The 26,057-nt window shown below is 41.5% G+C and overlaps 1 protein-coding gene and 1 long non-coding RNA gene across 6 annotated transcripts in view; both read right to left on the reverse strand.

Annotated features, from left to right (window-relative positions):
* Window positions 1–24,320, reverse strand: part of LOC129058826 (uncharacterized) — a 49,613-nt gene extending 25,293 nt beyond the window's left edge. For both annotated transcript variants that reach the window (XR_010139786.1, XR_008524237.1), the window contains exon 1: window positions 1–24,320. This exon is cut by the window's left edge. This is a non-coding gene — a long non-coding RNA (uncharacterized LOC129058826).
* Window positions 1–26,057, reverse strand: part of MAML3 (mastermind like transcriptional coactivator 3) — a 434,306-nt gene that overhangs the window by 245,706 nt on the left and 162,543 nt on the right. The gene's annotated exons all lie outside the window — the stretch shown is intronic.

Here is a 26,057-nt window from a genome sequence, read left to right on the forward strand (position 1 = left end):
GGTATGAAGCGGTTGCCAACAAACAGATACTCACTTTCTATTTTCCTTGGCCAATAATCCCTTGTGTCAAATTTTCAAAATGCATTGGTAAAATGGCATTATACCTTGGGTCAGACTATTAGCTGAGAGAATCCCAATAATGGAAGTAACTATTCTTATTCAAAGTGCCCCAGCCATGATAGGGAGGCATCGGAGACAATTGTAAAAGCAGTGATCTGATCTTTATTTATTATTTGGACTCTATGTTTCCTCATACCTCAAATTCTGTATCTGTACAATATTAGCAACTAGAACGAGTAATATTTTGAGGTTAAGGGAGAAATGTCACGCAACTCTTAGAGCCTCCCAGAGGTACTCTGTCATTTTAAGAGATGATGATGGCTATGTTCCACAGGAGACAACCCTGCCATATGGCTGACATTCACTTGACAACAATATGATTCATTTCACTCCATCCAAAATGGTAAGATAGGCCATTAATGACTTTGAATAACTGAAAAACATATTTTTACAGGCATGAGCCACCACACCCACTGAAAAACATATTTTTAAAAATACCTTTTGACCCAGCAATCCCATTGCTGGGTATATACCCAAAGGAATATAAATTATTCTACTATAAAGACACATATGTTTATTGCAGCACTATTTACAATAGCAAAGACATGGAACCAACCCAAATGCTCGTCAATGATAGACTAGATAAAGAACATGTGGTACACATACAACATGGAATACTATGCAACCATAAAAAGGAATGAGATCATGTCCTTTGCAGGGGCATGGATGAAGCTGGAAGCCATCATCCTCAGCAAACCAACACAGGAACAGAAAACCAAACACCACATGTTCTCACTCATAAGTAGGAGTTGGACAGTGAGAACACACAGACACAAAGAGGGGAACAACACACATCAGGGCCTGATGAGGGGTGGGGGTTAGGGGAGAGAACTTAGAGGACGGGTCAATAAGTGCAGCAAACCACCAGGGTCCATGTATACCTATGTAATAAACCTGCACATTTTGCACATGTCCCATTTATTTTTAGAATAAAGAAAAACAAAAATTTAAAAAAACCCATATTTTTTACAATTTGTGGTAACTGCCACAAATGCCAATGTCTAGTTCTCCACCAGGTTTTTTACCTCTTTATACAATGTTTGAATTCCAAACAATGGTCCTTTTACTTTATTTATTTATTTTTAATTTTATTTTATGTTTTATTGGTACACAAGAGATGTACTTCTACTTATTTTAGATTTCTTCCATATCTTGATTAATGCAACTCAATTAGGCTTTAAATCCAGTGGTATGCTGGCAAATAGCTAACAACCAGCTCTCCAGGAAAAGTAAAAAAAGAAAGAGAAGTCTTGGTATGTACCTTTGGTCAATTTTGATGATGTAAATACTCTCAGCATGGCCAATTTCAAGTACCAACTTGGCTTTACTGAATATAAAATTAGGAAGAAATGTACATAATCACAAGTCTGCTCTAGTACATAACAGCAAGTGACCCCAAAGATATAAAACATTGTTGTTTTAATAATTAAATTACAAAAATCTAGCAGGGGTAAAAGTATTCTACAGTTCCAAGACAGCTTATCTCTTAAATTGCTTTCACTTTGTTACTGAAAAGTAGAAGTCCATGAGTGTTTTTATAAACCCAAAATAACTCCCTGCTAGTTTTTTTGTTTTGTTTTGTTTTGTTTTAATGACAGTCTCATGATCTGTGTAATTACCACAGAATCTTATAAGCCATTTGGATTTTCATGACACAAACATATTGAAAGTTTGGAATTCTGTATGAACTTGAGAGTTGAACCTTTCCATTTTTGTTTTTTCCTGCTATTATAAGCGCTCCCTTCCATAAGTATAAGGCATGGCTCAGGCAGCCTCTGTGGTCATAACAATCTGCAGAAAAGACTAAAACATCACCATGTTTTAAAATGTTCCCTACAACTGCCTTTGAGAATGGCAGCTTAATATCTTCATGTCCTCTCCTATATCTCAACTGCTTTGCTTCAATTTTTTAAAAAGCTGTCATGTTAAAAAGGACAACAGAATGAGAAAACCGCAATTGTAGCCAAAATGTTGTAACAATGGTGTGTTTTTTGCACACTTAACATATATAACTGTTTCTAACACATCATTTCTTCATTCTATTTTTAATCTATCTGAGATTCTTTATTAAACTGTGTTTTTTATATTTTTAGTCACAAGTACACCTGCTTATTACCAGTGAGGTTCTTTTTTATTTTATTTTTAGAGAAAAGAGCATCTTGCTATGTTGTCCTGGCTAGCCAAGAACCCCTGGGCTCAAGGGATCCTCCCGTGCAGCTGGGACTACCGGCACACACCACTATTGCCAGCTCCAGTGAGGTTCTTATAAGAACACAAAAGCACAGAAAGCTACAGCTCACAGGATTGGGGGAAGGGAGGGCACTGGTGAAAAACTATCTGGCCAAGTAATATAATTAACTTGAAGAAAAACATTTGCATCATAACTATACTTATGTCTTTTTGCATCAGCAAAAGCCAAAACCAAGCAAACAAAAAGCCACCACCATTCACCCACCACCTTGAACACAAATGATTTTGGCAGTGCAGTCAACATGAAAAAACACTGCTTGAAGCAAACCAAGAAAAAATTGCTTCCAATCAAGTCTTCCTGCTTGCTTTCATCGTATTCACTTTCATACCATTTGAAATATGTATCATGTGTACCTGTTAACTCTTCGAAAATGAATCTTTTAAAGTCTTCCAATTTTTTGAACTTTTCTTAAAACTCATTTTAACCGAGCACCCCACTTATGATGAACACGTTAGGTTATAACACATGCAGAACACGGCGCAGTACACCCCCTGCCATTCTCCAGATGTTAGGAACTAGAAACATGCAAGGATTTTTCATGTTAGAAAAATGGTGAAGTCAGCTCATCAAAGGTAAAACAGGCAGAATATGTCCCTGCCTTTGCCTTTCCTAAGATGCATTTACATTCACTTGGTTTGTCTCTAGTTTGACAGGATTATTAATAGGATGGGCTTACCACTCGTGTAGATGAATCTCTTAGCCACAGAAAAGCCTTTTACTATCTTACGTGTTTCTAACCGATGCCTGATGACTCTACCAGCGGATCTTCACAGTAACCAGAGATGTGGGCTAGTGATTAGTTACTCACAGAGTAAAATTGCTAACATTATTATCACTAAATTGGAGTCCAGCATTATTTTAACAAAATTTTTTTACATCAACAAACAGTCTTTGGTTAACAGGCTTGAAGAATGACAAAAATACCCATCATGAAAGGAAAAAGTGTTCACAACACTGGACCTTCTTGAATGACTGCGATACAGCCCTCCTGACTTCCCACTAATCAAGCGCACTAGCCCTCCTGGATATAAGCTGAAGCTACATCAAGAATTAAAAAAGAGACATGAAGAATAAAGACCTATCTGAGGTACATAGACATGAACATGGACGTACACGTACACATAGATATGTTCTGGTAAATAAAAGAATATTCATGCCATTTTTAACAATTGTGAAGAAATTTAATTATACTTAAAGTAAGGATCAAAATTGAAAAAAGTCCTAATATTAGAAGAAACAACACAGCAACAATGGAAAAGAGAGGCTCTTTTTTTCTCTGAGGGGCACTTCATAAATATTTGGGAATTCCTCACTGCTAAGTAAAAAGAGTAGAAGCAGATGATGAAAAGGAGGAGTTATAGGTGTTCAATGAAGGCAGTCACCCCCTCAAAATTCACAGCTCTTCCCGAGGTCACCTTTCTGTCTCTTCATTGGTGCCCTTCCTGTGGGTAGCATTTGGGAAACAGGGGAAGGAAAAGGGATCGAGAATCAAGCTGGCATTAAAATACAATCTTACCCTATTTCCCTGCGGCCTACAGTACTCCCCTTTTGAAAAACAATGTGGAAAAAATATTGTTAGTTTTCTTTTTAAGGGACACACACATACACACACACACACACACACACACACACACACTCTATTCTTCATCCCCGGCAGTTTCGCAAATGAGATCTGCCATCATGAGGCTGCGTACATAAGGCGGTGAGAGAGAGTGTGCCTCTCCTGCCAGGCCTGAAAAGTTCTTGAGGGCATCTAAAACTGAAAGCTTTTAGCAAAACACAGATGCAAGCAAATTACAAAATCACAGTGTCTGCAGGACTGGATTCTGGTTGGCACAGGTTTGGAACTGATTTTTTCAAACGCCCAGACAAAGGGGAAACAGCCTCCCTGCTTCTTGGCCAGCCCTGTGCTGCATTTAGATCTCACTCAGTATTGTTTTCTTGCCATACTTGTATTTAAAGTCAACCTCTGTTTCCCAACAGACACCCTGACAGATACACACCCCAGGCTCCACATGACTTTCAAGTCACGTTAGGGCATCTATCTTTCCTCAAGAATCTGTGAAGAGTGAGACCCTGTCTCAAAAAAAAAAAAAAAAAAAGAAAAGAAAAGAAAAGCCAGGCGCAGTGGCTCATGCCTGTAATCCCAGCACTTTGGGAGGCCGAGGCGGGTGGATTACCTGAGGTCAGGAGTTCGAGACCAGCCTGGCCAGCGTGGTGAAACCCAGTCTCTACTAAAAATACAAAAATTAGCCAGGCATGGGGGCACACGCCTATAGTCTCAGCTGCTCGGGACGCTAAGGCATGAGAATCACTGAACCTGGGAGGTGGAGGTTGCTGTGAGCCAAGATCGTGCCACTACACTCCAGCCTGGGCAACAGAGTGAGGCTCTGTCTTAAAAAAAAAAAAAGAAAAAAGAAAAAAAAAAGAATCTGTGAAGTGTAGACCAGAGCCCATATGAGGTTTATTTGCAATTGAAGTTAAACAACACTAGGGACTCAATTTGACCCCCATTACCTGGCTGCTTTAGCTCAGTGCCTCAGTTTCTCCTTGGGTCAAGAAGGTTACTAATGACCCTTGGCAAGTCAGCAGGCAAAACCATTCTTACAGTAATAAGTTTGATGATTACATAGTGCTTGTTATGGGCCAGACTTTCTCTAAGTGCTGTTTCTGTATTAATTTACTTAATCCTCACAAACTCCCTGAGGTGGGTTCTGTTAGCCCCATTTTACAGATGAGGACACTAAGGCACAAGGAGGTCAAGTACTCTGCCACCTTGAGAGGAAGAACAGGCTTGAAATCCTGTAGTTCCACTCCAGAAACCAGCTCTTAACTACCATCTCTCAGTAAGAACTTTTTCAGCATACACGACCATTTAAATGCCTTCATTTGCACACACTTTAGTGGTTGCGGGGAGTACAGAAAGCAAATCCCACCGCTGATGTCTGGAGGACAGAGGAGGCTGTATCCTACTAGCATTTTCCAGTCCCAGGGTAGCAAGCAGAGCAGCATGCTGCCCCAAACCTACCTGGAAGCACTCAAGTGACTATAGCCAGACCGGACAGAAAACACAAGCAGAGCAAGAGAAACAGAAGTATAGGGTGCCGGCCCTCCCATCCCAGCCAGGGTGGGAAGGGATGGAGATGGAGCAGAGCCAGCCAGCCAGTGAATGGGAGACCTCAGGTGAATGGTCCAGGAACTCAGCACTGATCTTGATAACCTGCAGAGGAAGGAGCTTGCTGAGTGGAAGGGAGGGAAGGTTTGCAGTCTCCTTCTCCCCTTTGCAGACCCTCCACTGCATACCAGATAATGATGGGCTGACCAGGATTTGTAGCACACTCCCACCATCCCCACCGCAGGATAGGTAGGTAGTTAGACAGATAGAGAGGCAGGGCACGGGAAGAGAGAGAGATTGATTTAAAATACTCAAGATGGAACCAGTCACTCCTCACTTCACCCCTGCTCCCTTCTACTTCCCCACATTTTTGCATCAGAAAAATATGTTTGGAGAAATGAACACACACACACACACTCTCTCTCTCTCTCTCTTTCTTCTTTCAGCACATTCTTTTGTCAAGGACCTTTATAAGCATGAAGAATTTCCACATTTGATAATTTACAGCAAACTTTTCATTTGGGTATTAAAATGTAGACATATGAAAAGCTCCCTGACACCACTTCTCCTGGCAATAGTAACATATTTATGTAAAAGAATTCACAATACAGATTTTATGTTAATATTCCTTAATCTTTACTTCTTGCATTTCAACTTAACCTCGCTCATAGGAAACAGCTTCCAGACTCCCCTTCAAATATTCATAGGGCCTATTGTAGATGAGAAAAGCATGCTTTACCTAAACACATCCCTCCCCTGTCTACCTCCTCAACCTCGCTGCCACTATAAACATTGGCAGCCCTGACTATACTGGCGATTCCACACCACTGACTCACAAAGAAGTGTTTCCAAGGTGAAGCACCTGATGGAGTAGACACATGTTAAGTAACATACTGGAGTTTCTAAAATTTTGATAGAAATATAAATAAACCAAGTTTTCAGACCTTGATCTGCCACTAACATCTGACCTTGGGCAATATTCAACAGCATTTGATGAAGATTTTTTATTAACTACTGGGTATGAGGTCAGTGGGTTATGAAAGATACAGTCCCTGCCTTCCAGGGATTTGCCATCTAGTGAAAAAGATAGACATAGAAACGCGAGCCGCAATCAAAGCAAAGTACAACTATTGTCAGAGAAGTCTGCAAATGAGTGTTGTGGAAATGCAAGGAATCAATAATTAAATTGAACTGAGAGGATCAGAGCAGGCTTCATGGACAAGGTAGCATTTGAGTAGAGCATTGGATGAAATTAATTGGATTTTGATAGGTGGAGAAGATGAGCAAGAAAACACGAGCAAAAGCTGGAAGTAGGAAATGCTTGGCAGCACACAAAGGCAGGAGAGTAGCCAGGGGGATTGAAGCACAGTCTGTGGAGGACTATGGTGACAGGGAGGTAGATGGTGGCTCTGAAATCATGGTAGGGACTTTGGACTTACTGTGCAGGCAGTGCAGATCCACCCAGGGTCTTAAGAGGAAAATGGAGCACGGGTTTTAAAAATGGATCAGAGAATCAAGAGATGAGTAAGCAGAAGGTGGTTAGGAGGACGCCCAAGCAGTTTAGGTAACAGATGATGAGGAAAGTCATTCAATTTCAGGGCCTTAGCACCATCTCCTTTTCTCCAAATGAGGGAACAAGGTCAGCTAGAGAAGCAAAAAGCCTAAGTATCTTGAGGCCGACTTAGGGGCTCACTCTCCTGAGGTTCTAATTGCACCTGGTACATGATCTTCATCACAGCAACTCCCATTGAATTTTCACAGTTCACTTTCATGTCGGTCTTCTTACCATTAAAAGTGCCTTATAAGCAGGGCCTATGGCTTTTCATTGTTTCCAGAGGCCTAGAAGAGCACCTAGCATATGGCAGTCAGTCAAACATCCCAATCATGCTACTCTATTCGTTTTGATTTCCGGAGAAAGATATGGAATCGCCCATAATCACAGATGAGAAAATAAAAATCCAAATGTCCTGTCTGTACTGTTAACTAGTTCTGTCTTAGAATTAGAAGCCTTAGAATTATGATATGTGTCTACATATTAAGGACCGAGGGGTTAGTGTCACAGTCTTTTCATATCCCAGTTTTCCTTTCTAGTTCTCAAAAAGTGGAACCACCAGCTTCCAACCTCTTTGAGTCATCTCCTCTAATTACTAACTCTTCTCACTGTACCTTCTGGGCTACCTAAACTGCACTGCAACTACAACTCATCACGAGCCTCCCAGGCCCCTCTCAATCAACTCTCATTTGGTGATTGTGGACTAAACTACAGAAAGTGTCCAAAGGACTCTCTTTATCTCTAGCTCCACAGATTCTGTTTCAAATGTCAAGTTCCCTCAAATTCTTGGCTGCACACCAGGTATAACTATATTTAATGATATTGGTATCTGAATGAACACAACAGAACCTTAGAGAATAAACCCTCAATATTCATGAATTCCCAAATTCAGAAATACAATAGCATATAATTTGCCTTGTGCTTCATAATATAAATATGACTGAAAATGTAAGGGATCTCTTCAACCCCTAATGACTTATTTCCCTCTTAAGGAGTGATTTTTGCATTAGTCATATTTTTCTCTGAAATAATTTTAATTTTTTTTCTTATTTTCATATGGTAAATTCATTCATGGCCATGACCTAACCACCCTTTAATCTGGTCAATACTTCCATTTTCCGGGTTAGGTAGAATTACTTTCTTAGTCTTCTTCACTTCCATCTCTGATACTAGCACTTGACTTTCTTTGGGGAGCCATTTCTAAAGAAGACACCTTAAAAAAAAAATCACAGTGTGAGCATTCCCTGGTCCAGACTTGGAATGGACCTTTCTCATGGCCCTCTGAGATTGGGAGGATCAGCAGTGGGCATGGCTCATTCACTAGCGGACCCACTTGCTCTCGGAACCCATTTTAGCTTGTAAATTCAAGATTCAAATTAATGCTTTGGCAAAACTAAAGATTTCTTTCTATCTCACACTTTTGGGGTTCTTTTAAATACACAAAATGCTTTTCTTTTTAAAAAATTTCCAACTTTTATTTTAAGTTCAGGGGTACCTATGCAGGATGTACAGGTTTGTTATATAGGTAAATGTGTGCCATGGTGGTTTGTTGCACAGATCATCCTGTCACCCAGGTATTAAGCCCAGTATCCATTAGCTATTTTTCCTGATCCTCTCCCTCCTTCCCCCACCACTCTCCACAAAATGTTAAATCTGCAAATACCAGGTGTCTATTAAGGAACCAAATAAATCTTGCCCTTTACAGTGGTAGCCACATTGGGCAACATTTCTAAGGTTTATTATAAAAATATATCCAATCCTTTGTTCAAATGTCCTTGAAGTTCAACTTTGAAATGACCATCAGAACCAGTTTACAAGCCTTATCAGAAAACAGAGGCCCATGACTTTATAGTCACATTTTGTTTTTGACTCAGAGATGCATCACTCCATGTGATCAACAACCACCTTAGCCACTAGACTTGGCTCCTTACGATTTTTTCACTTCCTGCAAAGTCAATCCACTAAAACAGTTGCCACCAAATAACAGTAATAGCAAAAGTGTGCTAAAATGAGAGAAGGTTTTGGGAAGATGGCAATGTTCCATATCATAATTGTGATGGTGATTATACAAATGTATACATTTATCTAAACTCACAGAAGTATGCACTGAAAATTAGTGAGTTTTACTTTATGTAAATTATACCTCAATTTAAAGTTTTTAATTGTGAACTCTGAAGACAATTTGCAAAGAGGAATTATCCATATCTTAAGTATGAAAATAAATGTATGAAGCTTTTGATAATTCTAAAGGAGCAAAATAATAACAATCATTTAGATTAGCTAGAGAACTATACACTTATAAACAAAATACGACACAGAATACATTACCTAGATTATGCACCAAAAATACCAGGTATTTCATTTTCTCTTTCAGATGAATATACTACCTGGATTCTCTTTTCAGTAAGACTGTGTTTCTGATGAGTTCATTGAGCCATTTACCTTTTATCTTGGATTTGTGACCATTGATATTCAGCTGTTGGATGACTACTTAGAGTAAGAATCCAGTGTTTAGCCCTAAATCAAGCTACTTGGCTCATTCAGGTGTTTCATCCTTCTTCTTAGCATACTGAAATCATGCTATGGTCAACTAAGTTAAGTGACCCAGTCATAGGGCCAGGCCATGGGTCACGAATATTGGGCTTTAAAAGAGTTCTCTAAAACCAGCAGGATTTCTCCAACAAGTCATTTCAAACCTCAGGAGCTTTGTTTTGGCTGCAGTGCATGAATAGCAAAGGCAGGCTGAATTCGCTTTCCCTATTTCAGTCCATTGTTTTGGTCACATGCAGGCCAAATTCAAAACAATGCTGAATCTATCGGCGACGATTAAAACACTGGAAAGTCATTATTGATTTGTTTTGGGCGGGTCTACATCGTAAAGGTTAAGTGTAGTAAGTGTAGGCTCTGGACCACAGACTCTTGGAAACCTCTTTGTTTCATTGAGCAGTTATTACTGGAACAGAGCCTTGGCATCACCCCCACAGGGAGCTATATATTCATGTCAGGCCCCAGTCAGGATATTTCTTGGTCAAAGGATAAATGAGGTCTCCTAAAATAGTCGTGACAGGCCACCAACATCTGTGAATACCACAAGTTTACACCTGTAATCAAAACCACTTATTCTCCAAAAAACAAAAACAAAAACAAAAACCAGCTCAGAGGATGGGATGCTGCCACGATTGTCTCTCCCTTGTACACAAAGAATGGCCAAAAACCATTTGCTTTCAATCCCAAACTGCTTTGATAAATCTTGCTGAAGCAACAAAAATAGCTGTGTCATGCAGAGATGATAGAATTACCTTTCACCATTACATCAGAACAAAAACCTCCAAGAAAGGCAAAATTTCTCATTCTCCCATCTAACTACATTCACAGGCAAATCCCTAAAATTCAAGCCAAATTACGTATAAGTATTTTACATAGCTTTTTGCATTTAGAACATCTGTTAATTCAAAATGTGCTGATGAATTAACGGCCTACAATGTTCCTTTAAAACCAAACCAACTAAAAATCAATTTATTCTTACATTTAATAGAAGTTTTTTTGTTTGTTTGTTTTGTTTTGTTTTGTTTTTTGAGACAGAGTCTCGCTCTATCGCCCAGGCTGGAGTGCAGTGGCACTATCTCAGCTCACTGCAAGCTCCGCCTCCTGGGTTCACACCATTCTCCTGCCTCAGCCTCCCGAGTAGCTGGGACTACAGGCGCCCGCCACCACGCCCAGCTAATTTTTTGTATTTTTGGTAGAGACGGGGTTTCACGGTGTTAGCCAGGATGGTCTCGATCTCCTGACCTTGTGATCTGCCCGTCTCGGCCTCCCAAAGTGCTGGGATTACAGGCATAACCCACCGCGCCCGGCCATTTAATTGAACTTAATAAGTGTCTGTTACATGAGTACTATGTTTACCACTATTATAGGAGATTTTGGAGAAGTATAAGGCATGTTATCATTCCTTAATGTACTTATAATTTCATTGAGAAAGGCAATGTACACATTAAACAGCTAGTTGAGTGAATTTGGCAATATCCTAAACATTGCTGGGCTTCCATTTCCTCACTGGTAAAATGAAGGAGTCAGAAGAGATGATTCCCGAGACTCTTCTAGGTCTCAAGTTCTATAAACTTTTCAATGCTTACTTAGAAAACAATCCAAGATAATATATGGTGAAGTCCAGATAATATATGGTCAAGTCCATATATTATATTGTATTTATTGATAAATAACCAATACAATAGGAGGTCAGAGAAGAGAGAGATCAATTTTGAGGTGGCAAAGGTTTTCTGGAAAAAGAAACTTCAGCTTGGATTTGAAGGACGGGTAGAATGTGAAAGAGGCAGGAGGTGGTCACTGTTTACTGAGAGTGCAGAGGGCTTGTGCAGAGTGACTGGAAAAATTCTTGATTAGGGACAGGGAAGATGAGTTTGTATTTGTCTCTGTGGATAAAGGGATTATATGTTGTCAAGTGGTGGATTTAAGTAGGGGAAGTGATATGACGACTTGGTGACATGATCCTATTAACCTGCAAGTCAGATCACACCATTCTCTTCTCAGAGCCATCCAGCAGCATCCCATCTCTCTCAGATAAAAGCCAAAGTCCTTGCAAGGGCCTGCAAAGCTTTGCAGCATCTGCTCCTTCCACCCCTATCAACTGTCACCTTATCTCCTCCTCTCCCACACCGGCCTCCTCAGACTCTTCCTCATATACCAGGCACACTTCATGCATTTTCACATGCGTTTCCTCTGCCTAGACTGCTCTTCCCTCAGGTATCTCCACGTTTGGCCACTCCTTCATGTAATTGCTCACATGTCACTTTTCAGTGAAGCCTTCCCTATCACCATATCTAAAATTGCAGCCTACCCTTTCCATACACACAGGCCCACAGACGAACACACGCGCATGCGTGCACACACACACACACACTCCCCCATATACCTCCTTATCTCCCTTCCCTGCTTTACTTTTTTCATTACATCTACCATATCCTACCATGTGATATGATTTATTTACTTTGTAAAATGTCTCTATCCACTGCCCTCCTCCCTTGGGTAGCATAAACTCCATGAGGAAAGGGGGTTTTGTCTGCTTTATTCACTGCCGTATGTCTCGAGCCTAGAACAGTGTCTGGCCTAGAATAGGGGCCCAGGAACTATTTGTCCAGTGAATGAAGGCGTGAATATAATGAAAAAGGTGTGAAGTCATTAACCTCACAGATTGAACTGCAAAGTGGAGGGCCTAGAGGTTATGAAAACTTGGACTAAAGGAAGGCAATGGGAAGAAAAAAGGAGCTGACTAGGAGAGACTTCATCAAGAAATAACAACCAGGGGCTGTTAACTATCTCAGTATTCAGGCCTGGATTAAAGGAAACATTCACCACGGGAATTAGGAGAATGTTAGGGGCGAAAGAGGAACTGAAAATGTACTGAAAATAAAATGATGCATAGTTTTATAAACAAATATCAGTCAGATTTAACTTCAGTTGTTTCCAAACATAATTGATTGCTATTTTCTTCCTGCTTACATTTCTGAGAATGGCTAAAGGGAAACTAAAAAAGAAGGAAGTGGGAAATGTATAACGTGCCATACTTTCCTTTTAAGGCAACTTCAGCCTGAATGCTGGGCAAAGCCTCCCACATTTCACAATTTGTTCTCTATCAGCTCTCAGGAACACAAAATACAGGAAAGACAGATCCTGTTCTTCTGGTTTTTTTTCTTTTCTTCTTCTTCTCTTCATTATGTTTTCTCCTCCCCCAAAGACAGTAATCAGGGCACATGACAAGAAATCTTTTTAACATCAGCCTTGGTGTAATAAGCATCTTGGAAATGGAAAAAGCAAGAGGGGATGTGATGAAGTCTTTACCAGTCTGTGCAGATGTTAAGACTTTACTAGAGCCACAGCAAGAAAATACTATTTATGTCAGGTTAATATCTTATTCATACATTTCTTTAGAAATTATGAAGGCATAGTACATTAACATCCAGTCATCATCCAATATTACTTAGAATCATAGGTGATATCTTCAGGAAAAAAAAGATGGATGGTCTTATTTCCTGATTGAAGAAATCTCAAGTACAGTTGAGAAGCTATATGTGGTTAGTATGTATGTAAGATATGAGCTTTAAAAGCAAGTCCTACATTTCCGCAAATTCAAATTTTACTATTACCTCTTTTAAAATTCAGTGTTTTTTAGAGGCATTTGCTTAATTAAGCTTGATTCTATACTTATTTTTCTGCCTTTTAAATACATACCCTAAATTAACACTAAATCAGTGCTTCTCAACTAGGGTGATTTTTTTCCCTCCAGGGCACATCTGGCAATGTCTGGAGATATTTTAGTTTTCACAACTGTGGGGAGAAGAGGGTGTCACATCCATTAAATAGAGGCCAGGTACTATGGTCTGAATGGCTGTATTCCCCCAAAATTCGTATGTTAAAACCTGATCATCAATGTGCCATATTAGAAGGTGGGGCTTTTAGGAAGGGAATTAGGTTGTAAGGGCAGAACCTCATGAATGGGATTAGTGCCCTTATAAGAGTTCCTGGTGAGCTGCTTTGGCCCTTCCACCAGGAGAGATACAGCAAGAAGGTACCATCTATAAACCAGGAAACAGGACCTCACCAGACACTGAATCTTGATCTTGGACTTCTCAGCCTCCAGAACTGCGATAAATAAATTTCTGTTGTTTATAAACTACCCAGTTAATGGTATTTTGTCATAGCAGCCCAAATGGACTAGGGATGCTGCTGAACATCCCAGAGTTCGAAGGACAGCCCCCACCACAGAGAATAATCTAATTTAAAATGCTGATAGTGCCGCGGGTGAGAAACTCTGGCCTAAATCATCTCTGATAGAGATCCCCAAATTATGATAAAGCAATAACCATTTTAGTCCAAGTGTGTCCTTCACATAAGACTAAGGAGTGGAAGAGTGGAGCTCTGCAATTGCATTGTTTAAAAATGCAGTCAGACCCTACTTTGGAACATTCTGCCCTTATTGGTAATACTAATTATGAACATATAGATTAAGTCTCCAGATAAGAATTAAAAGGATGTTCTGGCCAGGCGCGGTGGCTCACGGTGGCTCACGCCTGTAATCCCAGCACTTTGGGAGGCCGAGGCGGGTGGATTATCTGAGGTCACGAGTTCGAGACCAGCCCAGCCAACATGGTGAAACCCCGTCTCTACTAAAAATACAAAAATCAGCTGGGTGTGGTGGCATGTGCCTGTAATCCAAGCTACTCAGGAGGCTGAGGCAGGAGAATTGCTGGAACCCAAGAGGCAGAGGCCGCAGTGAGCCAAGATCTCGCCACTGCACTCCAGCCAGGGCCACAGAGTGAAACTCCCTATCAAAAAAAAAAAAAAAGGATCTTCCATGCTCTTTTCTGTTCCTACGCAGAAATTAAGGGAAATTCATCACAGAATCAGTGAACACCAAAGCTGAAAGGGACTGCAGAAGGTAGCACAATGGATCCTCTCACTTTACTGATGGGAGGGGAAGTGGTGCAGACTGAGGTCCACAGTCTTGCTTCCAGGCCTCAGTGGTCAGTTTCAGAGCCTGGATTAGAATTCACTCCATCCCTCAGGTCTGTGCTCCTTCTCCTTGACTCGGAAGCAAATGTGAAGAACGGAGCCCAAGAAGGTTACAAAGAAAAGTCTTTGGACCAAAGTCTCCCTCTTGATTTCAGCCTCAAAGGAAGTGAGCTAATGTGGAGATGCACGGCACTCCTGGCTCCCCATCCTTGGGAGTGGTGAGCCTCCCAAGCACAGGAGGATTCAGCACCAACTCTGGCTGCAGATCTATCCCAAGGCCCAGACTGCATTAGCCAAGACCTCTCCAGGAGGCCTGTTGGAGTGAGCAGAGAAGAACCTCAGCAGGTGGCAAGTGGTCTCAAGTGCCACTTCTCTCTGAAAGGAAAGTCCCGCAAAAATGAAAATCTACAAATGCTTTAAAAACGAGTGGCAGAGGATGGCCTCTCTGCCCTTTCTCTTCCTGGGTAAAGGGCAGTTGACCCTCACTATGTCTTCCAAATGCCTCCCATGACTTCCCAGCATCAACCACATCAAAAAAAAAAAAAAGAGAGAGAGCACACAACTGCACTAGGCATTCACAACATTCTCTTCCTCCAGGGGCTCCAATCTGGGCCCTGGCAGGTTATCAAAGAGACTTGGGTCTCTTTGTCTCCCATCCCCAATCTGTCTTAGTGGCTCTCTTTGGCCCTCCCATGGATGACATCCCCCCCTAGAGACCTTGCCAGTCAGTCTGCCCACCTGGCCTCCCCACAGAACTGGCTATATAGCAGGAAACGGATTTGCCACTTCTCCATTTCCAGATGGCACTGAAACAAGTACACATCCTCCTTTCACTTTCAAAGACCTCTATGACTACTTTCAAAGAGCTCTATGACTAGTTACCTTAGATAAACTGACAGAGCAAAGCAACAAGCCTGCTCATGTGGTACTAGTAAAATCATAATATCAGCCACTACTTATGAAGCATCTTGTATGTGTCCGGCTCTGTATTAGGTGTTATACCTGCATTATCTACAAGCCTTTCATCAATCCTGCGAGGAAAGTATCAATCCTGCAAGGAAAGTAACGGTGAGAGAACTAAGGATTAGAATGATTTGAGACCACAGAACCTGTAAATAAAATTTTAAACGTTTTGGTCTAAGTTGCCTTTGTCTTCAACATGCTAGAAATGAGTCTAGACTTACCTGGCTCATAGCTCCCTCTTTAGCTCTTTTACATGGCATTCATTTAAACATGCCTTCTCACATTTTTCTGCTTGGAGGCAGAGCTTGTCCTACCACCCCTCCGTAGACACTGCTGCCTCCCAGCTCCATTTGCCCCTGTCTGCTGAACTCCTTCTATACTGTCCACATGTGTTCTCTAGTTGCTGCTTTAGCTCTATCCAGGCCCAGCCACTAACAGTTGGGTTAGTGGTTGCTACGGTTTGAATGTGTCCCCTCAAAAATTCAGGTGTTGCCAATGTGACAGTATTAAGAGGTAACAGGGCCTTTAAGAGGCCATGAAGGCTTACTCCCTCATGAATAGCAGTAAGGCCCTTATAAAAGAGGCTTCCCACAGCGTTCAGTTAGCTTGATCTTCTAACTTTCTGCCATGTGAGGACACAGGGTTCCTCCCCTTTAGAGGATGTGGCATCAAGGTACCATCTTGGAGACAGAGAGTAGCCCTCCCCAGACATCTGAACCTGCTGGTGCCGTCATCTTGGACTTCCCAGCCTCTAGAACTGTGAGAAAATAAATTTCTGTTCTTGATAAATTACCCAGTCCTGGGTATGTTGTTACAGCAGCACAAAATGGACTAAGGCAGTGGTTCTCTGGAACAACTGCCAATAGTAAGTAGGAATATCCCATTGTCCCACCCAGGGTCTAGGTGAGTATGGACAGTCTCAGGGCTTGACTGAGCACTGAGCTATTTTCTCTCTGGACTATCTTACTATCTATTTGGCTGGCCTGCTACAGAGCTTCTGGGATCTGGGCTCTCCCTTTATGCATTCGGCGTCTTCCAGAGGCCGAGCCCAGCCCTGACCCCAGCTAGCTGTCTGGAGGCCTTAGTTCAGACAAGCCTCTTTATCTTAGGGCTTGAGGCCTGGCTTCTGGGATCCCTCACCTCATCTGGAAGGATCCTTTTGGCTTTACAACCTCAATACCCACAGACAACAAAGACCAGGTCCACTCTGAGAATCCGTTGTCACCCTCCACCTTGATCCCTGAGAGAAATTCCCTTCCCCCACCCTCTGCATACGCACCTCCTTTGGCCATTACTGTGGCCTTATTTTGACTTGATTTTCTTCCCGTCTCTGAAGCTTTGTGAGAGTTCTGGCTAAGACATCGTCTCCCTAGCCTCCATTCCTGGTTTAGACCCAGGCTGATTTACTTCTTTACATGGAGTCCAAACCCTGATTGTAGTCTGCTCACCCTCTAGATCCCGGTTAACTTAGGAAAACTCATAAAAGTGCTTTTAGTCTAATGATAGAGTTAAGTTGTCCAAATCGAGAGTCACCAGACTCCCGGGGGATTCATTGTCCATTCAACAAATATCCACTGAGTGTCTGCTATGTAGTCAGCACTGATGGTGGCATTTGGTGCTAGGGATTCAGCAGTGAGCATGACAGCCAAGGGTCTTCCTCTCAAGGAGCTCATATTCTGCTGCAGGAAGACAGGCAATACATGAATAAACAAGTAATAATAATAATAACAATAATAAAACCATTGGTGGTCAGCCTCACTCAGAGAAGAAAAAATAAGGTACTGCGGTAGAGAATTATGTAGCCAGAGAATACTCCTCTCTGTTGATTTTAAGCTAAAATCTGAATTACAAGAAGAGTTCCAGGCAAAAGTTCTGGGTTGGGAACAGAAAGAATGCCAATGTTGTTTTTAAAAACCATCTTTTATTTTAGAAATAGTATATTAGTTTCCTAGAGCTGCCACAACAAAATACCACAGATTGGGTGGCTTAGACAACAGGCATTTATTTTCTCAGAGTTCTGGAGTCTGGAAGCCCAAGATCAAGGTCCTGGTGAGGTTGGGTTCTTCTGAGAACTCTCTCCTTGGCTTGCAGACAGCTGCCTTCTTGCTGCCTCTTCACATGGCCATCTCTCGGTGCACAGGCACCCCTGGTGTTTCTTTCTTTTAAGGACACCAGACATATTGGCTTAGCGCCCTACCCCAATGGCCTCATTTTAACTTAATCACCTCTTTAAAGCCCTTATATGCAAGTATGGTTCTATTCCGAGGTACTAGGGCTTTAGAATTCAACATATGAACATTGTGGGCAGGGGTGGGGAACAGTTCAGCCCATGATAAATAGTTTTAGATGTAAAGAAAATTTGCAAAGATAATACAGAAAGTTCCCATATATCCTGTACCTAGTTTTTCCTATTATTAACATCTTATATTAGCATGGTACATTTGTCACAACTAATGAACCAATATTGACACATTATTATTAACTAAAATTCATACTTTACTCAGATTTTCTTCATTTTTACCTAATGTCACTTTTGTGTTTTAGGATCTCATCCAAGATACCAACATTACCTTTAGTCATTATGTTTCATTAGGCTCCTCTTGGCAGGGACAGTTCCTCAGGCTTTCCTTATTATAGATAACCAGTTTGGAGAGGATGGGCCAGCTATTTGAAGACTGACAAACTTGTAGAATGTCTCAGCTGTGATTTGTCTGATGTTTTTCTCATGGCTAGACCCGTGTTATAGATTTTCAGGAAGAAGACCACAGAGATAAAGTGCCATTCTCATCACGTCATATCAAGGATGCATGATATCAACATGATTTATCACGACTGATGTGAAGCTTCATCATCTGGCTGAGGGAGTATTTGCCATTTTCCTCATTGTAAAGTGACTCCTTTTCCGCCTCCTTTTTCGACTGTACTTTTCAAAAGGAAGTCACTATGTGCAGATCTATTCCAAGAGTGGGAAATTATACTCCACTTCCTTGATGGTGGAGATTCTACACAAATTATTTGAAATTCTTCTGTGTGATAGATTTGTCTTTTTCCACATTGATTTTTTCCATCATTTATTTATACCAGTATAGATTCATGGATGTTTATTTTATACTTTCAGTTATAATCCCATGCTACTTTATTTATTTTGCTCAGATTGTCCCACCTTTGACCTTAGGCACTTGTTCAGTTGGCTCCCATGCCCTTTTGACATATCCCTATTATTATGGAAGTTTTTTTGAATACTTCCTTAACTCTTGCTGTTACAAGATATTTCAGGCTCCTATATTTCCCCCCACCCAGCCCTACAATCAGCCATTTCTTCAAGAAGCTATGGTTATTCTTACTGGAGAATGGTATTAGAAACCAAGGTCTGGGTCCCACGTGTGTTCATTGTTGCTGTGGTGTCACTTCTAGGCCCTTTCAATTGACAGAGCAAGGGAATATATACGTGAATGCTAACCTACGTATATATACGTATCTATAACATTGATGTATATGCATACATCTGTATCTATATTAAGCTAAACATGGGTTCATACTGATGTTTTCAACTCCAATACATCACCACATAGACCACTCTAGCCTACTCTGTTCGCTTCACTGTAACCTCCACTTCAATAGTGAGAAATCTGCCTCCCACCATCTACTTATTTAATCATTCAGTTCCAATATATCATATGTTGTTTCAGAAGTGTTTATCTGCACCTCCCTTAGGAAAAAACTATCAATCAGAGTACAATGCTTATATACAACTGCTTTTGCCTTCAGTTTTGCAGTCTCTATGCATTTTCAAAGTTACTTAGGTCAGCACCTTTATTGCCTAATTCCTTCAGTGAGGTAATTTCATCTATTCGTGATAGATTCTTTTGTCACAGTCTGCATTCCTTCTTGGGATCCTCTGACATCCTAAATATTTTGTTTAAATTTCCACACATTAAGGTACATTCTTTGTGCTGTAAAACTCCATTGATTTTGACAAATGTAGTGTCACATATTCACCTTTATGGCGTTTATACAGAGTATATCCACCACCCTAAAACATCCCTGTGCTTCACCTATTCAACCCTCCTTTCCTCCCAAATCCCTGGCAACCACTGATCTGTTTACCATCTCCAAAGTTTTGCTTTTTATAGAATGTCATAAAAATAGAATCATACAATATATAGCCTTTTCAGACCAGCTAGAATACCTGTGTTATAATAGAGGTAATAGTCAACAGGTTAAATGTTGCTGAGAGGTAAATAAATACAGAAGAGTGACTTCAAGTTGATTATCTCTTATCCAAAAGGCTTGGGACCAGAAAGGCTTTGAATTTTGATTTTTTCGATTTTGGAATATTTGTCTTATATTTTGCTGGTTGAGCATCTGAAATCCAAAAAATATCTGAAATCCAAAATATTCTAATGAGCATTTCCTTTGAGCTTCATGTCAACGCTCAAAAAGTTTCAGATAGTGGAGCATTTCAGATTTCAGATTTTTGGATTTGAGGTGCTTGATCTGTGCTAGATTTGGTAACACGGAAAACAGTATTAGAGGAAGGTGAAGATGTAAAATATCATTTGGAAAGTGAAAAAGCAAACACATTAGGGAAGACAGAGTAAGTGTGCTGGGCAGTGGAGTATCACTTGATAATCCATGGTCAAGAGTTTCAAGAGCGAATGGTCAGCAACCCCACGTGTTTTACTCCAGTGATGTTCAGCTGCTGCGATGCAGGCACACAGTAGTTGGGTAAATGCATTTAACCAGGGCGGACTTTGCCAGTCAAGTTTAATGGAGGATAAGATGGGAGAGAATGTAATGGGTAGACATACAGACGCAATTATAATAATGGACCCTGAGATCTGAGTTGGTTAAAGAGGGTAGTAATGTATCAGGAAAACACAGTGGGGTCCACAGATGGGATGAGTTTTGATAAAGTCAAGAAGTGGGAGCCAGAACAGGAGGTGGCAGTGGAGTAGTGGGCTATTTGAAGGTAAGATCAGTTATTGCTGATGACAGGTCTACAGTGTGGCCTTGAGAATAGATGGTTCGCATGGGGTGGAGGAGAATATATTGCAAGTGAGGAGATCAAGAAGCCACAAAGCCATGAAAATAGATGGATGGTGATATCATCAAATATATTGACAGGGGTTGAGATGGAAAGAAGAGGATAGTAACCAAGGTACTAAAATTAACTGTGAATGGGGAGGAGTAGCCAGAGGATTCATACATATTTTAACAAGCATGGATACCAATTTCTGTGTTCCTCTTGCTTTGTATGAAAAAGTCAACATACCTAATTTTCTGACATGATTAGGCATCCACTTATTACAGCATAGCCTACACAAAAGAGGATCACAAGACAAGGTTAAATACTTCGCTCCTGCTCTTTCAAATGTACTATTTAGATAGTGTACCAGAGTTTTCTAAAAAAACAGAACCAACATGAGATTTATTTTAAGGAATTGGCTCATGCGACTGTGGGGGCTGGCAAGTCTGAAATTTGTAGGGCAGGCCAGCATGCTGAAAACTCAGGCAGGATTTTATGCTTCAGTCTTGAGACAGACTTTCTTTAGTTTTTGCTCTTGAGGCCTTCAGCTGATTGGATCAGACCCACCCAGATATCCCTGGGTAATCTCCTTTATTTCAAGTGAACTGGCTAGTGATGTTAACGACATTACAAAATACCTTCACAGCAACAGCTAGGTTAGTGTTTGATAAGTAACTGAGCAGTATAGCTCCATCAAGTTGACACATAAGACTAACCATCACAGATGGTATAAATGGAACAGCAAACAGAACAAGACAGCTGTTGCAGCTTTCTGCAATTTAATATGGCAAATATAGATTCTGGCAGTTTTTGATTAGAGGACATTCATTATGACATGGAAACACCACTAGATTATATTTTTCTATACACAGAAATCATAGTGTATTTAGCATAGTAAGACATCCTCAAAGACTATCTCTGAAAGTTTTAAAAACAGGCCAAGGTGACAGAGTTTTAAAAGTTTCCTAAAAGGTGACAGGTATTAGCACAGCACAAGCCAAGTCTAGAAGTAATAAAGTTGATCTTTCTTACAGGCAACTATTTTAGTTTTCAATGCCAATGACTCAAGAGTGAGCATAGGAACATAACCCCAGACACAGAAGGAAAACCTGGTCATGACCATGGAGCAGAGTTCTGGAGGAGGAATGCTCAAATCTTAAAGAGCTTCAAATCATAAAGTACATCACATGTTGGCCAATAAGCAGAAGGATTATTACAACACTCTATGCAACAACTGAAGTCTCACTGTATACAACAAAAGGTCAGTGCTTTTAGGTGTGCAAATTTATTTCCTTGAGCTAAAATAGATTGTAAGCAACAGTGAAACTTGCCCAACTAACTTGTGAATCACTTAAACCAGATGTTTATGTCATTCAGCTAAGCAGCCCCAAATGAGGAATGCATAGGTACAAAGATTAAGATTCCGTGCTGTTTAGGGATTGCCCTGTGAAGGGAGGTGCCCATGGAAAGGCTTGTTCAGAGGCACCACACGCATGGCCATATTTGCCCTAGCCTGTGGGGAATTAGCTAGAATTCTACCAGGTGCTACAGATACCAGGGAGAGTTTAAGCAAACCACACCAAAAGAGGCAACAAAGATCTCCACTGAGACCCTAATAGCAATTTCATTAAATAAATTTTGGAATGCAATCTCTTCAAGAATGGCTATGGAAACAGACCAGATCTCTTTGCTGTCTCTGAGGCCATGCCTCGTCATTCTCTTCTCAACTTCATTCCTGCTGGCTTCCCAAGTTCACTAGGAGCACCCTTTTTTGCAAATATCTAGCCCTCATTATGTTTCTTCCAGCCCTATGGAAAGCAGGGTCAGGATAAGCAGAAGAGCAGACCAGCACGTGCTTTCTGCCACCCATGGCTCTCATTGTTTCCTATGGACTGATAAATACAAACTGGTTTTTTTCCGAGTTTCGTTGAGGATGGGGTCATCCCTTGTCATCAGAGTGCTGTCACACGTAGTAGTCATTTGTTTATTCTTCTCCTTTCAGCTGTCCTCCTCCTCCTATTATTTTCTTGCTTGGGCTGAGTATCACAGTTCCTTAGCAAACATCAGGGACAGGCATATTTGCCAAGATCCAAGGATAAAGCATTTTGGAAGAAAGCCGAGAAAATGGTGTAGCCACTGAATTTCTACTTCTTTTTATTTAACAGAACTACAGAACTACTTTTAGTCATTATCACTGGACTAAACACACACAAAACTGATTAGTTCTGGTTGTTATTCATTATTCTCCCACTTATTGTTTCTAAAAAATCTGCATTACAAACAACCCTCCAGGATCTTATTCCAATCAACCTATCTCAAGTCTTACAATTAATATTCCTAATATAACCACTACACTGTTCGACTTACTTTTTTTTTTTTAAGCAGTGAAAACCAATGCCAATGAATCATAAATCTCTACAAAAATAGAGGCCAAAGAGGTGAACCGGAGAGCAAACTTGACATTGGAAAGCAAGAGCCTCCCTTGCCTTCCCCTGTTCACTTAAGCCAGTGGCTCTGGTTGACGCAGGAAACACAGTAAATACACAGTAAATTGCACACATAAAGCAGCCATCGGCAATTTGCCTGGTGGGGTTGGATAGCATGTGGCTGATAGGTCTCAGGAGATGAGGAACAAACAGCCATGATGGATTAAGTGATTGCTATTGGCTGTGTGCTTGCCCTGAATATTTCACCATGGACAGTAATCAATTACTAGAGACCAGTAATGATACCAATCAAATGCACTTAGCACTTCTGCACTATCAACCTGAGGGCTGCCGACCTGCCACTTAGAAAAGGTTTGGGCTGTGTGAGAAGCGATCTGTGAGCTAGCCACTGTTCCCACTGTGGACCAGGCAGAAAAGCAGGCTGCTTTTTCTTCGTGTTAAAAAGATAAATGGATAAATTAGCCACTCACCTGCCCCACATTAAGGTTTATTTTAAAACAAGCAATATTATCCCTCTCCCTCACTCCCAGAGGGAGGACAGTTTATACATATTTTGGCATCATACGACGTCTCCTGGTCAGCAGTTTTTTGAAAGCAAACAGCCTCAAAGAAAATGACTGGGCAGAGGCCACGGTAAGGCAGAAAAACAGATGTCCATTGTTTCTGAATACTGCTTGGCCACCATAGCATTGGGTTGTTATGACGTCACTTCTCATCTTTTCGTTCTGTGGTGGGAACGCCGTGCGTCATCACTGTATATCCAGAATGCCTCTATCTTATGCCATTCTTTATGGTGTCCATGAGAAGTTGAAAAAGAAAAATCAGCCTCTCTGTGTTTCTAGCATGTCAAAATATAAACCTGTTCCTTCTCTTCTTGGGGTGTGGCATCTTTGTTCTCCCTGCGGTCATCTCCATTTAGAAGATGATACTGTGTGGGAGTTCTCGGTATGAATCACAGAGCTGTCAGTACGTGGAGTCTGGTGCACCTTCCTGCCTGGCCACTTTGTTCAGCACAAGTCTTTTATGAAACAGTGGACTGTGGCTGGGCCCCGTGGCTCACACCTGTAATCCCAGCACTTTGGAAGGCCGAGGCAGGTGGATCACCTGAGGTCAGGAGTTCGAGACCAGCCTGGCCAACATGATGAAACCTCGTCTCTACTAAAAATACAAAAAAATTAGCCAGGTGTGGTGGCGGGCACCTATAATCCCAGCTACTTGGGAGGCTGAGGCAGGAGAATCGCTTGAACTCAGGAGGTGGAGGCTGCAGTGAGCTGAGATCATGCCACTGCACTCCAGCCTGGGCAACACAGCAAAACTCCGTCTCAAAAAAAAAAAAAAAAAAAAAAAGGAAGAAAGAAAAAACAAGAAACAGTATAATCCTAGCACTTTAGGAGGCCGAGGCGGGCGGATCACCTGAGGTCAGGAGTTCAAGACCAGCTTGGCCAACATGGCGAAACCCCATCTCTACTAAAAATACAAAAATTAGCCGGGCCTAGTGGTGCGTGACTGTAATCCCAGTTACTCGGGAGGCTGAGGCAGAAGAATCACTGAAACCTGGGAGGCAGGGGCTGCAGTGAGCCAAGATCACGCCACTGCACTCCAGCCTGGGCGACAGAGCGAGACTCCGTCTCAAAAAAAAAAAGAAACAGTGAACTGTCCCACCATTATTACTTTTAAGGACTTTCAGGCTTAACAATAATGGGAACTAATTGAAATGGGGGAAACGCCTTAGAAGAGTTGTCCCACACTTAATCCTTGAGGTGTATTTTTTGCTGGGTTTTAACAGTTTTTCCAGACAAGCAAAAATTCCCGTTTCATGAGCTGGAGAGCACAGAAAAGTCTAAGTTCATTAAAGGCTTCCATCCAACTGCCATTTACAGATCAATTCAGTTCTTTAGTTATCCCATCGTAAACTTATACACAACAGGGACAGGAAGGGGCAAAAGAGAGCATTTAAGAGGGTAGAAATATTTGCATCTTGACTGGGGTGGTGGTTACAAGGGTGTATGCATTTGTCAGAACTCAAACTGTGTACTTAAAATTGGTGCATTTGTTGTATGTAAACTTCATCTCAATAAAATTGAGGTTAAACACTCTGGACTAACAAGCAGCTCCCAATTAACAAGCAAGATCACTGGCTGAGGAAGTGAGAAGGACGTGTCCTTATCTTACCCCTGTTAAACAGGGGGCAATCACTTTCAAATACCACACATTCCTGAAGGAATCACCCTGCTCTCTACCTCTGCTCGCATCGTCGATGGAAGTGACTGCTCACTGTTGAACCTGCTTCTTCTCTTGATTCCTCGCAGAGGCAGTTGCTGGCTACAGACTTACTAAATTGCAAGTCGCCTCAGTTGGCAGAACTGCCCCTTCTCGACGATTTATAAACTCTGTCCATCGAGAGCACACTCCAGAGACAGGGCTCTGGACGGGACAGAAGCAGGAATCTTGGCCAAGGATACAAAGCTTCCAGAACTACCAAAGGCATTGTCCGCCAGTAAAATACCACTCTGAATGGACTCATTCATGTCCCATTAACAAAAGTGTTCCTAATAATAGGTGCCACCTTACTTATGCCACAAGGGCACTGTAAGAATTAATGAAATAATGAGGTGTCTGGAGCACTTGCCCAGAGAGGCAGCCAGGAAAATCAGAACCATCAGCCTCCCCTGTGGCAGCATCTAAGGATGAAACACGCCTGACGGCTTCTGCTGCCTTCTGCCTGATCTTCCTCCCTATTACCCATATCATGCAAATCTGGACAAAGTTTTTGTTGAACTTGCCACTGAATGTGTCTAACCTTTCGGCTCAGCCATCTTCAGTGTGGGATGCTATGACTCACGGTCCATGAGTCATGGAGCCCACAGGAATCACGGTGAAGCCCGGAAATGCTGCCTGCTTCCTATCCCACATGCATCACCAAGCCATTGGTGAAAAGCCTCCTCCTGTTTGTCTTCCTACCCAGGTGTTTTTGTCAGGCTACCCTTCTTCACTGAAAGCCAAGGCCTTTAAAGGATTGGAGAGCAGCAGGGAACACGTGAATATGTTCATGC

The sequence above is a fragment of the Pongo abelii genome, chromosome 3 (genome assembly GCF_028885655.2).
Source record: "Pongo abelii isolate AG06213 chromosome 3, NHGRI_mPonAbe1-v2.0_pri, whole genome shotgun sequence".
NCBI classification, from domain to species: domain Eukaryota; kingdom Metazoa; phylum Chordata; class Mammalia; order Primates; family Hominidae; genus Pongo; species Pongo abelii.